This window comes from Rhinolophus ferrumequinum, chromosome 18 (assembly GCF_004115265.2).
Source record: "Rhinolophus ferrumequinum isolate MPI-CBG mRhiFer1 chromosome 18, mRhiFer1_v1.p, whole genome shotgun sequence".
NCBI lineage: Eukaryota > Metazoa > Chordata > Mammalia > Chiroptera > Rhinolophidae > Rhinolophus > Rhinolophus ferrumequinum.
This window is the reverse complement of record NC_046301.1, coordinates 36636367-36652200: the sequence shown is the minus strand read 5'-3', so window position 1 is coordinate 36652200 and position 15834 is coordinate 36636367. Positions and strand designations below refer to the sequence as shown.

Genomic DNA, 15834 nt, shown 5'->3' with positions numbered 1-15834 from the left:
TGGGAATTTTGTCATCTTTCCAAAAACAGAGAATATGTAAGATTTATCTGCAGGCCTTATTTCTACCTATGCTGTCAGATAACTTCATTTTCTATTATAATCTTAAGCATGCTAAATTGGTGCTATCAATTCCAAAAGGATTAAATATAGTTATTGAACCAACTTTTGTCAAGATTGTGTATGGGCTTTGTTTTACAGAAAATAAGGTAGTTAATTCACCCATATTTATGCTAAATACTGATGGCCTAAATGATATACTTTAGGTTTTAGTAACATTTTAAGTTATTATTATACTTTCGAAGGATTTAAAAAATCTGTTGAGATAGTAAAAGTAGACGTCTTAAATTATATGTATGCATAAAGTTTATATATATATATATGTTTTTAAAAAGACTAAGTTTACTAAGGGAAACTACAGTCCAATCAAATTTAAACATCACAGAATAATTTTATAACATGTTGTTTTAAGTTACACACGAAATTGTCTTGGATCCAATATATGAGGTTAACACAAAATTATTTCAGGCTCATATTACTTTTTAAGAATTGCTAAACGTACTAATTGCCTTTTATTATGAATAATGTGACCACATATAAAGACCACTGCCTAACAACATTTTATTACTCAATCATGTATGTGCAGAAGTTAAATCCTTATTACATAATAAATGTATTTTCCCATAGTTTTTCCTCAAAGAAAGGACTCGAATGCTCACCTCAATTATTCAGATTTTAAAAATCAGTCTATTTGACAAATTATTGCTAACAGTAGACAAGGCTTAAGAGATTTATCAAGCCAATAATTGCTCTGTAAATATATGATTACATATTCCTAGAATACAAATTAGTCCTCTCGTAGTCTAGTGTCTGATATGGATTAGGGTCTGTATCCTGGGGATTCTATGTCAGTTCTCTGTCTGAGCTTCTCTGTTTTATTACTAAAACTAAATACTGTAGTGGTCCTATAGCATACTTCACAACAGAATAAGTATCTAGATTACACTGGACAATTACAATCACTTAGATTTCTTTACCTAATTTTCTAAAAATGTAGAGGGGAAACGTTAGCCAAGTTTCAAAATAAATCTGACCCATTCTTAAAGAGATACCAACTGAAAACTTCCAGGCTAAGGCAAGGGCCTCCACTTCATTAAGAATAATCATGTGGAGGATATCAAAGGGTATTGTAATAACTGAGGTCCAGTCAGGAATTTAGACCATCTAGAGTTCATGGCTGTGTCTCAGTTACAATTCCAGCAAAGAAAACAAAGATTGAGAAAAACAGCTCTGACTATAATTTGTAACTATTAAATTATATTAGAAAATATAGAAACATATTTGGTAAATACGTTTGGAATTTAGACGAGAGGAATGAAGTCCTGAATAAATATAATGGCAGTGGAAATGGATGATTTTGAAGTAAATTCTAGATATTTACAACTGATTCAATATGGTAGGAAAAGATGATAATCCAAAGAAGACACCAGGGATAACTGAAAACACTCTCTCTGTAAAATAATTTATATGGCTATTATGAGCATTCAGTGAACTATTATATTGTGCCCCTGAAATTGAGATTAATATACTATTTGGGGCTATTTTTAACTGTGGAATAAATATGACATATATTCCTGCAATGACAATTCACTTCAAGACAAAGAAAGTAGAAATCCAAATGTATTATTAAGAAATAGATTATAAAATTGTTGTGCACTTTTTTGCATCAAATAAGATTGTATGTTCTTTCATATTTGACTTTTGTTCTATAGCACCGTTGATGAAAATGAACATTACCCCCCAAAAAATAAATAAATAAAGGTTGGGGGAAGGAAGGAAGGAAGGCAATTTAGGAGACACAAACTAACTTTAACACTTCATGAAGCAGTTTCTTTTGGGAGAACTGTCAAAATATTGACAGGGTGAAAGGCAGGAAGCTTTTATTGGATTAAAAATAAAGAGCAAGGGAGAGAAAATTAGAAAATATATGATTGGCTTGGGCCACAGTGTCCACCTTGTTTGGGGTGAGAAGGAACCAAACAATACGAATAGAGCTTAGATGGCTTGGCATTTGGGGATTGGCTGGCTGGATAGACTGAGTTGCTGGTCAAGCAGAGCATTTCCAGGGACACAGAACGATCTAAGCTTCAGTTTGCTGATGTGGCACCCTGGCAAGAGGAGTTCTATATTGTGCCTACAAAATTACTTCAGCAGAAGAAATTTAGTCTGGGGACTGCCTGCCTGTGATTCACAAATAAGAGGAAAAATGTTTCAAAACTTTTCAACTTTGGCTTTCATAGTTGAGGCTTTATTTTAGAATATTTTTTAGTATTGAATCTTTGTACCCACAGTTTTTTTTAATTACTTTTTTAGTAATTGCTTAAATATGAAAATAAAAAATAAAAGGACTAAATTTAAATGTTAAAATCACTCACGATTTTAACTTTTTTCCAAGAATGTGCAATAAGGAACAAAAGATTCTCCTAAATGTCCCACCCTTCAACCGTATCCCTACCTAAGCCCTACCACAAAGGAAATAAGCATTCATTGTTTGGCGCATGTTCTTCCAACCTTTTTCATGTATTTCTGTCTAACCATATATACATTTTAAATGCCTCTTGGAACATTACTGTCTGGACTCTCTAAATTGCCCGGCCCATATAGTATGGCATATTGTGGGATTCTTGGTGCCTGTCGAAAGTATTTTTCTAATATCAAACACTTTGTCTTTCAAAACTGTAGTAGCTTGCCAAGGTCCATAGTCCATAAACAGATTGCAAATGTTCTCCCCTTATCTAAATTCTTAAGGTAAATAATCTTAATATTCCCAACGGGAAAGAAAACTTTGTGGTTAAATGCAGGTTGCAACTCTAAGTCTACGATTCCCTGATGGTTCAACTTTAGCCAAATAATTGAACATTTTTATGTTGTAGTTTCAGTAATAGAAATAATGAAAAATTATACCCACCCCATCAATTATACTGAGGACCAAATGGTTCACTATATGACAGCAGGCAATTCACAGTTCAGAAGCTGCTGTATGGTAAATCCTCAGGGAGGCGAGCTTTTATTGTTTGTAACTGAATTTCGTTTTGTATTAGACTCTGCTATTTCACATGCATATGGCTTGTCTTCCCCAAGTTCCTCCAAAGTCAGGGAAATATTGTACCTTTCAACAGCTTATCGTGCCTTGCTTCGTGGGGATCCAGGAATGTCCCAGAGTATTTTTTGATGGACAAAATAGAGGATTATTCTGGATATCATAGATCTGGTTTTCAGATCATTATCCATCCGAAGTCAGCAACTCTCAAAACAAATGTTATTCATAATTTCTAAATGTGTCTCTCTTTTCTATTATTTATATGTTCACACATGTATGTGAATTTTATACGTTTCATGTATATTACATATTCAGGAACTCAAAAATAAATGTTTTCCTGAATACTAGGATAGTAATGCCAAGACAATTTAGGATAAAAATGCTTATGTCAGAATGGGTAATATACACATCCAAATATAAACTACGAAAACTTACATGTTCTATATTTCATAGCAGACCATGAGTCCAACAAAATTTGGATGATATTAATTTACGGAGAAGTTGCGAGCCATAAAATTACAATTAGAAATAATCTATAAATTAAGTGGCATAGAATTCCTTAAAAACCAATGAAGTATGCACAGTGTTTTAACAAAATAGTTGGCCATGAAAGTTTACATTTGAAAGCACTATTTGCTTGGGATAAGCAAAGATGCTGACAAATTGCCTATTGAAGTTCAAGGTGGAAAGGAATCTGTAATGCTTTGCATTATTTGCTGACCCTCCCAAACCTTTGCTTCACCACATGTTTGCTTAAGATTAAGAGTTTGCAGGGAATATAGTCAATAATATAATAATATACAAATATAATATAATTTGTACAGTGACAGATGGTTACTAGACTTACCAGGGTGAATACATTGTAAGGTATATAAACATCAAATCAATTAATTTTATACCTAAAATTAACATAATATTTTGTGTCAACTATAAGTTAAGTATTTTAAAAAGATTGAGTCTGGCATTATGCATAAATGTCAAACTTCACATGGAAGAATTTGCCTTCAGAACACCATGAGGACATCTGTAGGTGCCTCCATGATACAATTTGAGAGAACCTAAAGTAGAATTCTTAATATCAAATACCAGATGTACTTCTCTCCATCACCTGCCATGATCCAGACACTGTGCCAAGCAGTACCCATACAAAGACTGTTGGTTGCAGCTCCTGCTTTCAAGGTGTTCACAGTCTAACGAAGAAAGCGTTCTCTAAACTCATATTTATAATTCAACAAGATGAATGCTATTAGGTTGGTGCAAAAGTAATTGCAGTTTTTGCAATTATTTTAAAAAATTTAAACCACAATTATTTTGCACCAACCTAATATAATAAAATAACATGCAAAGTGTCATGTTCGGAAGAAGGAGCTGATTATACTGACTAGGGAATCATAGAAAGCACCAAAAAGAAGTGAAATTAAGTAAAGTTTTCAAGGATGAACTGGGATTTGAAACACAGAAACAAAAGGGAAGGGCCAAAGGAACACCATGTGCAAAGGCATGGAGTCATGAAAGAACACGGACTATTGAAGGAATGGTGAGTAAGCCAGTTAGGCATGACTGCAACATGTTTCAGAGTGACAATGGAGCATAAGGCTGGAGAGCATCAGTGCAAACTGTCCAGAGGCCCGCAGATAACCCGTATATCATACTTTGGACCTTCTCTTATCAGCCAGGGGTACCAATGGGCAAAAAAAGTACCAAAGGAGTGATATGACCAAATTTGTAAATATGATTCCTCCTACCATCTTTGATCTCCTATAGCAATTTGTTTAAACTATTTTAATATCAATTATCATGTTCCTCTTTGTGTTTCAGTCATTTTTACTCTTGGCTAATATAATACCTTTAAATCCCTCCTACTGGATTGTAAAACCATTAAAGGAAACAAACTATGCCTGGCTCATCTTTACCCTCCTTGGAGCTTTCTTTGTGCACAGTGATAAAACAGTTGTTTAACTGATTTAGAGTTCCACTTGCCATTCCAGGAAAGGGAAGTGGAAAAAAGAAACAGTGACCATAAAATGAGCAGGGCCAAATAAGAGCCATTTCTCCTACAGTGAAGGAGCAAGAACTACACGAAGTCCAAGACATTAGAAAATAGTTGTGGCTTATGGGGGTTTCAGGGGAAGTAAAACTTAAGCTAAATTATTAATGATGAAGACGATGAAGAAGACACAAAGGAGAAAAAGACTAAGAAAGGCATTTCCAGGCAATTCAAATTCCTTAAGAGAAGAGGATAGAGGCGGGGGGCACAAAAGTTTTAAAGGTGTAGGAGAAGAGTTGATTCCTCAAAATTTCAAAATCTTTCAATTCTACTTGCTAAACTGGAATATGTTAATGTTTTTGGCATTTACCTAACTTCCTTTTTACTCTTTAAAAGCTGCGTAATTAGTTCTTTGAAGTATATTTCATTTCTGTGTCTATCACACCAGCAGAGAATTACCAAAAGCACTGTTTAAAATAAAACAGGAAATCTCAAGGAAATAATGGAAATATTTGCAGTTGTATTTCTTTTGATTATGACCTTTTCATTTTGGGGTGTTGACTGACATGTGCATCTCTGCAGCATAATTTTCCAGTGAGCTTGGGCCACCCGGAAATCTCCCTTGTTCATCCACAGTGAATGAGCCTTTTCCCTAGAGGATAGGCATGTCCTAGCCGCAATAACTCGGTTTGCAAATTAACCCCAAACCATATATGCCATAGAGCTATTATTTTATTTTTCACCGTGCAAGCAGTTTTTAAGCTACACCTAATCCTGACAACTGGATCCCGTCAGATGGCGCCTCTTTAAAACCAAAATATAAGTTAATAAGCAGGTGATTTCATCTGCCTCCGGCAAACACTCCTTACTTAAAAAAAAAAAAAAAAAAAAGAACTGAAAACCATTTCATCATTCAGAACTTTGCTTTGAGCTTCCTCATCTTTTTTTGTGAAATCTTAAAACGTATTATTTGGTGTTCAGTTTGCACTAAATATAATGAAATTAGTAGCAGAACTCTGATTGTGGATGCAGTTTTATTAGTCTGATCTATTGCTTAAGATACTATAAAATCATGGTAGTAAAGTGTATGGTTAAGATCAGGATCTCTGGCGTCGTTGTCTGGCTTTAATTCTTGGCTGTTTTACATTTTGTGCCTTAGTTTCCTTCTTTCTACACTGGGTGTGTTATGAGAATTTTAGATGGAATACTCTACATAATGGCTCTTGGTACAATGCCTACCTCATGGTAAACTGTCCACTGTTAGCCATTATGTTTATCACGATCATCATTATTCGTGCTTACGTGTGTTATATGAGTTCATTAGGAAGCTGATGTTCTATAGCAGGGATTGGCAAACGTTTTCTGTAAAAATCTGGATAAATAGTTTAGGCTTTGTCAATCATACCGTCTCTGTTGCAGCTAAACTCTGACAGTATTCTACAAAAACAGTCAAAGATAGTCACACGGCCACACTCTAAATGAAACCAGCAGTCAAAAGGCTCTGCCTCTAAAATGATCCGTTCAGCCATGTCACTCACTATCTTAATGCATCCTTCCAGATCTCTACTCATCCTTATACTGTTCTTTTGTTTTCCCTGGGTCTTTAGTTCCTTAATCTTTTTATGTTCAAACTCCTACCCATGAACTCCAATCCAGTATAGATTTAGAATCCATCCCTGTCTTGCCAATATTCTCAACAACCTTGCCCATTTCCCTTCCATCTTACCTGTGTGTCACTGGATCTTGTAACTCCACATCTTCACCTGGACAGCTGAGCTCTGGTGGAGAGAACTGTGCCATCACACAGATTAATGACACCATAAATACATCACATCTAACTTCAACTAAGCCCTTACTTTGCCCATAAATCCTTCTTAAGGAAATTTCTCCCTCTCTACAACAGCTATTTGAAATCCTCTCCTGTCTTCATAAAATTCCAAATGTGCAGAAGTCTCAAGACAAGAGCTCCCCTTCAGTAACAAATTTATCCAGATTCTCATTCTTTTCCTCTCATACACACACGCGCGCACACACACACACTTTATTACTTCTTTCTTTTGACAATGGAAGAACTGTCCCCTTCCAACCTGAAGCCATTTAAATTATAATAACCCATTTCACCTCACATCCTGGGAGACCTGGTGTATATAAAATCCCCACTTTCTAACATGGATTTTCTGCTGCTTCTCCACTGACTAATTCCATTGGCATCGAAACATATTCCTGTGTCCCATCCTAATAAATAAAAAACCTCACTAGATTCCATACTTTTGTCCAGCTACACTCCCTCTCCTCCTTTCTATAAACTTCTCCAGAGTCAACTGTACTTGGAATCAACACTTCCTTTTCTTCCATAATTTCTCAACATATCTGGAATCTGATTTACATCTCTATCACATACACTGAAATTGCTGTTGCCAATTGTGCTCAATTTCCCAGTTGTTGAATCAAAAGGATACCCCCTCTTTCATGGGACATGTCTTACCCTGCTTTTATGACACCCCACTCTCCTGGTTTCCCTCCAACTCCCTAAAGGAATCTTTCTTTTCTCTCTCTGTTTCTTGATGACCTTATCCATTCCCTCAGTTTATGTTGCCACCCATGGGCTAATAATTCCCGATCCAGCTCTGCTTTCCTTTCTCTGGGCTCTGGACCACTATCTCAAATTGCCTTCTAGACATCAGCACCAAAAGTCCCAGAGTCCCCTCAGATGCAAAAAGTGCAAATCAAAATGAAACTTTTTTTCCTCAAAACTTTTTTCCCTAGTTGTGTCATGTGAGTTAAAGGCACCATCAATCCCACTGTGTGGTTATGAACTCTATGATCCTGCCTCTGCATGATATCTTCATTTAAGCAATCATCAGTTTCTGTCATTTCTATCTTCTATTGTTTCAGTCCACTGTTTTGCATCTCAATGTCACTTGTTCACATCTCCATCATCTCTTTTTATCTCCTATCGATTGGGTTTCTTAGTAGCAAGTAACAGAAATATTCTTTGGTCAACTTGAGCACAAAGAGCTTTATTGATAAGAGTAGTGGCAACTCACAGAATGAAGCCCAGAGTCTATGCTGGAGACAAGTCAACAGTCAGAACTGTGCCAGAAAAAGGCTCATGTGTGGCTATCCCTGCTGCCACAGTTGAAAAGTCTACAACACAGCTTCCATCTCCAACCCTGGATATCCCTCTGCACAACCACCACAGAACATTCCATGCTGCTGCCTCTAAAGCCACTATCAGTGTCTAGCTATCAGAATAGTTTTGGCATGGACCTGCTTCAAAGTCCAAGACAGAGGCATCTAATGGCCAAGTCTAGGCTATATGCCAAGACTTGTGCCCAGACTCCAAGGCGCTGGGAAAGCAAATATTTGGAGATTTCACATCACATTATGACAAGGAAACTCAGTTTCTGAGGCTCATAACATGAGGAATTACTCAAAACTAAGAAGGAGGTTCAGATAATGGGCAACCAAAAATAAAACAATGATAAACACACACAACCTCTAGAATACTACAAAGGACCTCTCACTGACTTCTTCCTTTCATCTTGCTTCGTCTTCCCCTGACTCTATCCTAAACCCTGGCTGCAATCAGTCATATTGCTAAATTGAAACTCTGGGGTGTTTCTCACACACTTACTTGACAGTCTTCTTTTGTCTCCCAATTGCCCATAAGATAAAACTCAAGCTCTTCACATGACTTCAGGAGCTCTCTGAGCCCACTCCTGTTTTCTAACCTTATCTCTGGCTATCTTCCCCATCTCCAGATAGATTTCTGTTTAACTGAACCTCTCTCAGTTACTTGAGTTTGCCATACCTCCTCAGGTATCCAAGACTTTGTGCAAGCACCACATAACAGTATTTAAATGAATGACAGACAGCATATGCCACGGTGGTCCCATAAGTTTATAACAGCTGAAAAATTCCTATCACCGAGTGATGACGTAGCTGTCGTAAAGTCGGAGTGCTATGGCATAAGGCATTACTGTTTTGTGCCCATCTCTGTCAATCGATAGCTATCAGCTAAAAATGCCTGGGGCACTCACGTAGGCCTGGGAGCTTCCTACAGACACCTCCCCTCTCCAAACTAATGTTACAACTGGCCAGACCCTTGTGCTTCTTATTCCGATTGTAAGATGCCCTCACGTGGTAACTTAGAAAACTTTGCCCTCACGTGGTAATTAGAAAACTTTGAAGAAAAAAGAGTTTCTTGCTTACAGGCCCTGGAGTATACAAGACACGCCAAGGGACACAGACTGTTCTCAAGTGTGGAGCGTGCTTTGAGAATGAGGGCTATGGGGACAGAGCCAGGAGAGCAGTTTCCAGGCTCTCGTCCTCACGTGGAAAGGTGCTGGCTTGGTTATTAGATGGCCATCAGCTGTAATCAGATGGCCGTCCACTGTGGCTGAGTGGCCATCAATGATTACCAGTTAGCCATTAGCCACTAATATAACTGCCGTGGCTAGGCAGTCAGGTTGGTTGATTGGCAGAGAAGCAGATGGCGGATTGCGGGTCATGTGGCTCCTGCTTCCTGTGTCTCCAACCCAACCGCCAGCGAGAATATAGTGGTATGACTCCCCTACCTATGGCTCTACGGGAGTTCCTTTTTGGCCTCACCATGTCCTGAGTTCTGTGTGGTAGAGCGGGAGCTGAGTCCCCGCATGACAGGGGTCTAGAGTTTTGAGGGCTCACTCTTTATTGGTGAGTTTAAAACATAAACAAGAATTTAAAGGGTGTCCTGTGCCAGTGCTCGTGGCATCAATGTGTCCACTGTGTCCAGGGAGAGAGGCTGAGGTGGCTGAATTCTGGCTGGAGGCACTCAGGCCCCTGGATAATGAGGACGTCACCTTCGTTATTCCCGGCCACTGTCCTGGCCGTGGGCAAGAGGAAGCGGCCACCCATCCGGGCCACCTTCACCCTGACACCTTGAGCAGTAAACAAGATAAAACTTCTTTAAGATAAGCTTGAACATGTAGGTGTGAGAGTTGGCGACTGAACCAGAGGTTGTAATGGCCTTTCTGATACTCTAGAATAAACAAAGACAAAAGCAGATTCTGATGAAGAAGTTGTTCAAGATGGAGTCAGAGTATCCATTGGAAAGAAAGCACAGATAACACTTTTAACAGAAATAGACTGTGTTAAAGACAACTTTTCCAGTGAGTTTGCGTTCAGTAACCAAACATCAAAGGAATGTGTGGCTGTGGAGAAAGCTTTACTATTTGACCCCTGAGGACTACTCTGACTGAAAGTGCCAGGAAAGCCTGTGGAAGCCCTGGGCTTACTGATGAAACCATGTAGCTGTCACGTGCTTAAGGTTTTTAATGCATGGCTGCCGTATAAGGAAAATAAAGCGATGCATTTTGAAAATGAAGCCAGTGTGTTATATTCCAGAAGAAGTGATATTTGCATTCTTTTCAGGGGACAGAAAATGAGAAGACTTCACTCTCTTTGGTTTATTTTTCTGAGTGGTAAAGAAAAAAAAAAAAAAAAAGAAGTCCTAGCCTGCACTGAATTATCTTACATCCTTTCTGTTAGAACCAGTTTCGTGGAAGCTGCCTGCCTGAGAGGATTTCGGGAAACACATTCTTAGTAGGTGTCCTGCACTCCATGAATCTCTGTTGAATGGCTTCAGTGTGTATCTCCAGACCACATTGATGGTTCTTAAAATTCAGAGGCAGAAAGTCCTGACGGCTGATGTGACATGGTGGTGCATTGTTTTTCTAACCAAACTTGGTATGCCTTTCTACATTTTTATCCAAAATGTCATGTCAGACACCTCATTTGCTTATCCTTTATTAGCACCAGCCATTAGACGAAAGTATCAAACAAAGATTTCCTTGAACTGCTATGCAGAGTGGTTTTGAATGATGGCATCAAAAGGTAAGAATTCTTAACCCACCATTTTCCATCCACTTCTTTTGCCACCCTAAACTTCTGCTCAAGGTGGAGTCTCAAGCTGACTTAGATCCTTTTATTCGAAAGGCCTCTTACAAGCCATTTATTTAGCCAACCCCTCAGTTCTATACCTGAGGAAAGTAAACCCTGGCGCAGTCGAAGGGCTTGTGTCCACCCCCACACTGAAAAGTGGGGACTACTCTTGTCTCCCCCTCTATGCAGGTGACACGCCAACCTGGTGCTCTGATGCAGGCAGTGAAGGTAAATTATAGGTCTGGCTTCTCTATCTGGTTGACATTTCAATAAGATTTCTGTGTAATTTAATGGAGATCATATTATTATTTTATTTTGAGTGAGAAAGAATCTTGTTTTAAAACCAATTTATATGAATTACCATGATGTTTCTTTGGAACTGTGAAGTAATGGCTTATACTAGTAGACAAGACATTGTAGCAATCCAGAAATACCATTTTGGAAAGTAGTAGTAATTGTGAAGCAGAACATAAGGGGCTTTTCCTAAAATTCCCAATCTGTATACACTTTTTGGATCGAAAGTCCAGTTGCTTAAACTTAATTTTAAACTTAATGTTTTAAGTTAACATTTTTGTTACCAACTTTTCTTTAATAGTGTTCCTTTTGTCATTTAATTACTGATTTTCCTGGCTTTGACATATTAAGTGTTTTACGAGAGGACATATACGCTTTTTTTTCAAAGGTGATTTTTATGAAGTAGATGAGTTCCTTGATGTTTGTCATAATTACTAAAATACCTGACACAAAATGCACCAAAACCTAGAACAGTAGCTTTATGCTGATCAGTTTGTATTAATATAGTTGCCAAATCACTTATAATCTGTGCAATACTGAATGTGTGTAGAGACTAAGCTGTCAATTAAAAAAATGTGGCTTCTTTGTGATCATGAAAAGTGAGAGAGAAAAAGAGAAAGAAAGAAAGAAAGAAAGAAGAAAGAAGAAAGAAAGAAAGAAAGAAAGAAAGAAAGAAGAAAGAAAGAAAGAAAGAAAGAAAGAAAGAAAGAAAGAAAGAAAGAAAGAAAGAAGAAGAAAGAAGGAAAGAAAAAGAATTTAAAGCACGAGGAAGAGAAAAATAGAAGCAGCCCACATGTCAGCCAACATCTAAAACAAAGGAGCCTCAGTGTGGGGAGGTTCCTGACTCTTTATTAGTCTTGTGGCTGGTAATGTGTTTATTTCAGATAGCCCTTGTTGAAGCAAATGCCTCTTTGTAAAGGATGCCTCTTTGAAGTGGACACTTCGGCAATCAAACTTGATTCAGTCACTTGGATTACAGAAAGAAAAACCAACTGTCAGGGCTTACACTATAATTACTCATGTGTTAATAGTGCTACTGGTGTCCAAAAAGCTACTGTGCTATATAAAAGCTCAGCGCATACATGGACATGCGCAGACTATAACAATTAGGTTTCTGTCAGTGCATTCCATGATGTTCTCACAACGACAAAATCGCCCAGCACATGTCTCAGAATGTATTCCTGTTGTTCAGCAGCATGTGACTATCTACACCAGGGGTGTCCAAACTGCGGCCCGCGGGCCAACTGTGGCCCATGGTCCACTGTTAATTGGCCCATAGCAAATTCCAAAAATATATTTAGTTTACTAAAATAAACCAGGTGAGGCAATACGTCCTTCACCTCGAGTGAGTGGCCCGGCTGTTTGTGTGTTTTACCGCATATGGCCCTTGGTGAAAAACATTGAAAAAAGTTTGGACACTTCTGGTCTACATTGTTGCCAATATGTCTTTACCTGCCTGACTCTTCCTCATCCTTTACATATCAGCCTTTAGGCTTCATGTCTGCCATAAAACTACCTGAGCCTAACCTGTTGTCCCTTCTAGATGCTAACATAGCACTTTATTCTTCTCTCATTATAGCACTTGACACACTAAATTATATATGCTTATTACTTATTTGTATCCTTTATAGACTATTAAATTCAATGAGGGTAGAACCCTTGTCTTATTCAAAATCATATTTCAGTGCCTAGCACGCTGCTTTGCATGTCATATTCTATAAATACACTTTGAATGGGGAATTCTCTTCTATGCAGTACATCTATTCCAGAGTCTGTTTCAAAACTTAGTCATTTCAAGAATCAAAGGTTTGGTTTCCAACATCTACATGGATTTTCAGCTTAGCCTTCTCCAGGTGTGGTTGACAAAATGTTCTCCAATCTCTCTCAGCACTGAGTTCAATACAAAAAGTGAATTAGAACTAAACATATTCAAAATACACCGAATACAACTTTTCTCCATATATGGGCTATATTTAGAGAATTGTTAAGGGATCAGAATGGTTCCATCCTGGAGCACAGACAGGACAAAAGAATCAGAGTAATGTTTGGGTCGATGAAGAAGGGAACACTGATGAGACCATGCTAATGCATTTGTAAGCTTTACTTGGAGAACAGTGGGAAATATAGTTTAGTAGGTAGAATAGGGCTAGAATATGGAGAATCTCATAATTCAGGCTCAACAAAGTGAGTAATCTTTCAAAGAGGGCATCTAAGACACAAGCATAACATTCAACTAAAGAAACATAAAAAGAAAAAGAAAAAAAGAAAAATTCTTAGTTTGTAGGCCATACAAAAATAGGCAGTGGGACAGCTTTGGCACAAGGACTGAAATTTGCTGACTCTTGATCCAGAGGTTCATAATGAGCCTTAGGATCTCTGATTACAAATCTTCTGTCGAGTTAGCAGCTTCTATGAATCACTGCATCCTTTGTGGTAGCAGATCCTTGAAGCAGATTTCTGGAACCCCTCTACATAATGCTTTTTCAGACTAGAGACTTCCAGGGGTCAAAACAAATGCAAGCTGGCTCTTTTGGGTCATATGAGAGAAAAAAACGTTTCACTTAATAAAACAAAATCTCATCACTAACCAGAATCCCAAGATGGGAACCTGCTTCTAGAAAAGCAACTCAATTCTATCCTCATGAGGCATACTTACCTTCCAGAGAATGAATGTCTCACCAAGTTTACTCCTGACCCAACTTAGAAAGTTGAGCTTACTCACATTCAGCAATTTCCTTTGTTGACTTCCCAACTCAATCTTAAGGCAAAGATCACTTCTGAGGTTTTCTAGACCTTCCTTTTGTCATTCTATGAACGACATATAGAAGGAAAAAAACGCGCGCTTAGAGTAACAAGAGAGTCATTGCCTCACAATATTTACTTCAAAATGCAGTGGAATTTAAATTGCTGCCCAATTATTTTCCAGATAATGAAACACTTTTTAATTTAACGCTGGTAATTTCCGCATATAAACGTCAAGCACATCGTTCTCTCACACGTCCTTGAAGGTTAGATAAGGCTCTCATAGCAACCAAGCTATTTGCACTTTCCTTTGACACGTTATCCAAATTTTATATTATTTGTATATTATTTGTTTAATGTCTTCTGTACTCCACCCTCTTTACTACACCACATGTCTTTTAACTCCTTGAACATTAACGACTATGTCATCAGTCTGGATCAAGAGTCAGCAAACTTCAGTCTCTGTGACAAAGTCATCCCACTGCCTGTTTTTGTATAGTCTGCAAAGTAAGAGTGTTTTTTGTTTTTGTTTTTGTTTTACATTTTTAAACCATTGTAAAAAATAAAAATAAAAAAGAATAATATTTTGACATGTAAAATTCAAATATCAGTGTCCATAAATAAATGCTATTGGCACACAGCCATGCTTATTTTTTTATGCATTGCTGTGGCAGGTTTTATGTTCCAGTGGCAAATTGGAGTAATTACACCAGAGACCAAACAGCCCACAAAGTCAAAAATATTTACTACCTGGCCTTTCACGGAAAAGTTTGTCAATTCCTGGTCTACAGCATGACTGCATCTCTAGCACTTTATAAGTGATTATTAACTATGTGTTGAGTTAACTGTTAAATGAATGAATATGAATGCACATGACTGGACACAAAAAAAAGGAGGAGACAATAAGTTTTCAAATATTTTATTGAAAACAAATGAAGACTGGAATCAAAACATATTTTGTGGTTATTTTTATAAGCAGGGTCAGATTTAGTAAAGAGCTACTAATCTCATAATTAATGAAATTAGAGCTTTCATGAGGTGTGTAGTGGGGGCAGAAGGGAAAGAGGCTCTGAGAAGTGCAGAATACCCTGCTGCACTCATAGTGCCTACTGAGATAAACATCGTAAATTATCCAGTGCTGGTTAGCAAGATACTTAATATTCACTTACGGGCAAATATTAAATTAAGATGATAAATGATAAATACAAGTATTCTTAATGTTTCTTTCAACATATGGAACAGAGAAAACTGATTTTTTTAAAAGTACAGTTGACCCTTGAACAGCACAAGTGTTATGGGAGCCAACCCCTCTTCCCCATTTGGAGTCAAAAATCCACACATGATTTTTGATTCCCCCACAACTTAACTACAGTTGGACCTTTGCATCTGGGGATTCAACCAAACACGGATGGAAAACAGTATTTTCAATCTCCAATTGCAAATTAGCAATTGGGAATCTGCAGTTGGGAATGCAAAAATAGTTCTCTACCATGGTTTGTTCAATTGGCATATGCGAAACCCAAGGATAGGTAGGGCCGGCTGTATTATTGAAAAAAACCCTCAGTTCAAACCTGTGTTGTTCAAGGGTCAGCTGTATATATTGTTCACTGTAATGTTTCTCCTGACTTGTAAATTAGTAGTATTATGGCAATACACACACACACACACACACAAATTACTACTAATGGCAATTCTTTCTATGTTGTCTTTCAGAACAGAAGTAAACTGATTTCCAGCGCCTCTGGCCTTCCTGTTGAAAGCAGACAGAGTGTATGAAGACTGTTCAAAT

The 15834-nt window shown here is 37.7% G+C and overlaps 1 pseudogene; it reads left to right on the top strand.

Annotated features, from left to right (window-relative positions):
* Nucleotides 1-9915: 9915 nt before the first annotated feature.
* Nucleotides 9916-10304, top strand: LOC117038438 (iron-sulfur cluster assembly 1 homolog, mitochondrial-like; annotated as a pseudogene).
* The last annotated feature ends 5530 nt before the right edge of the window (nt 10305-15834 follow it).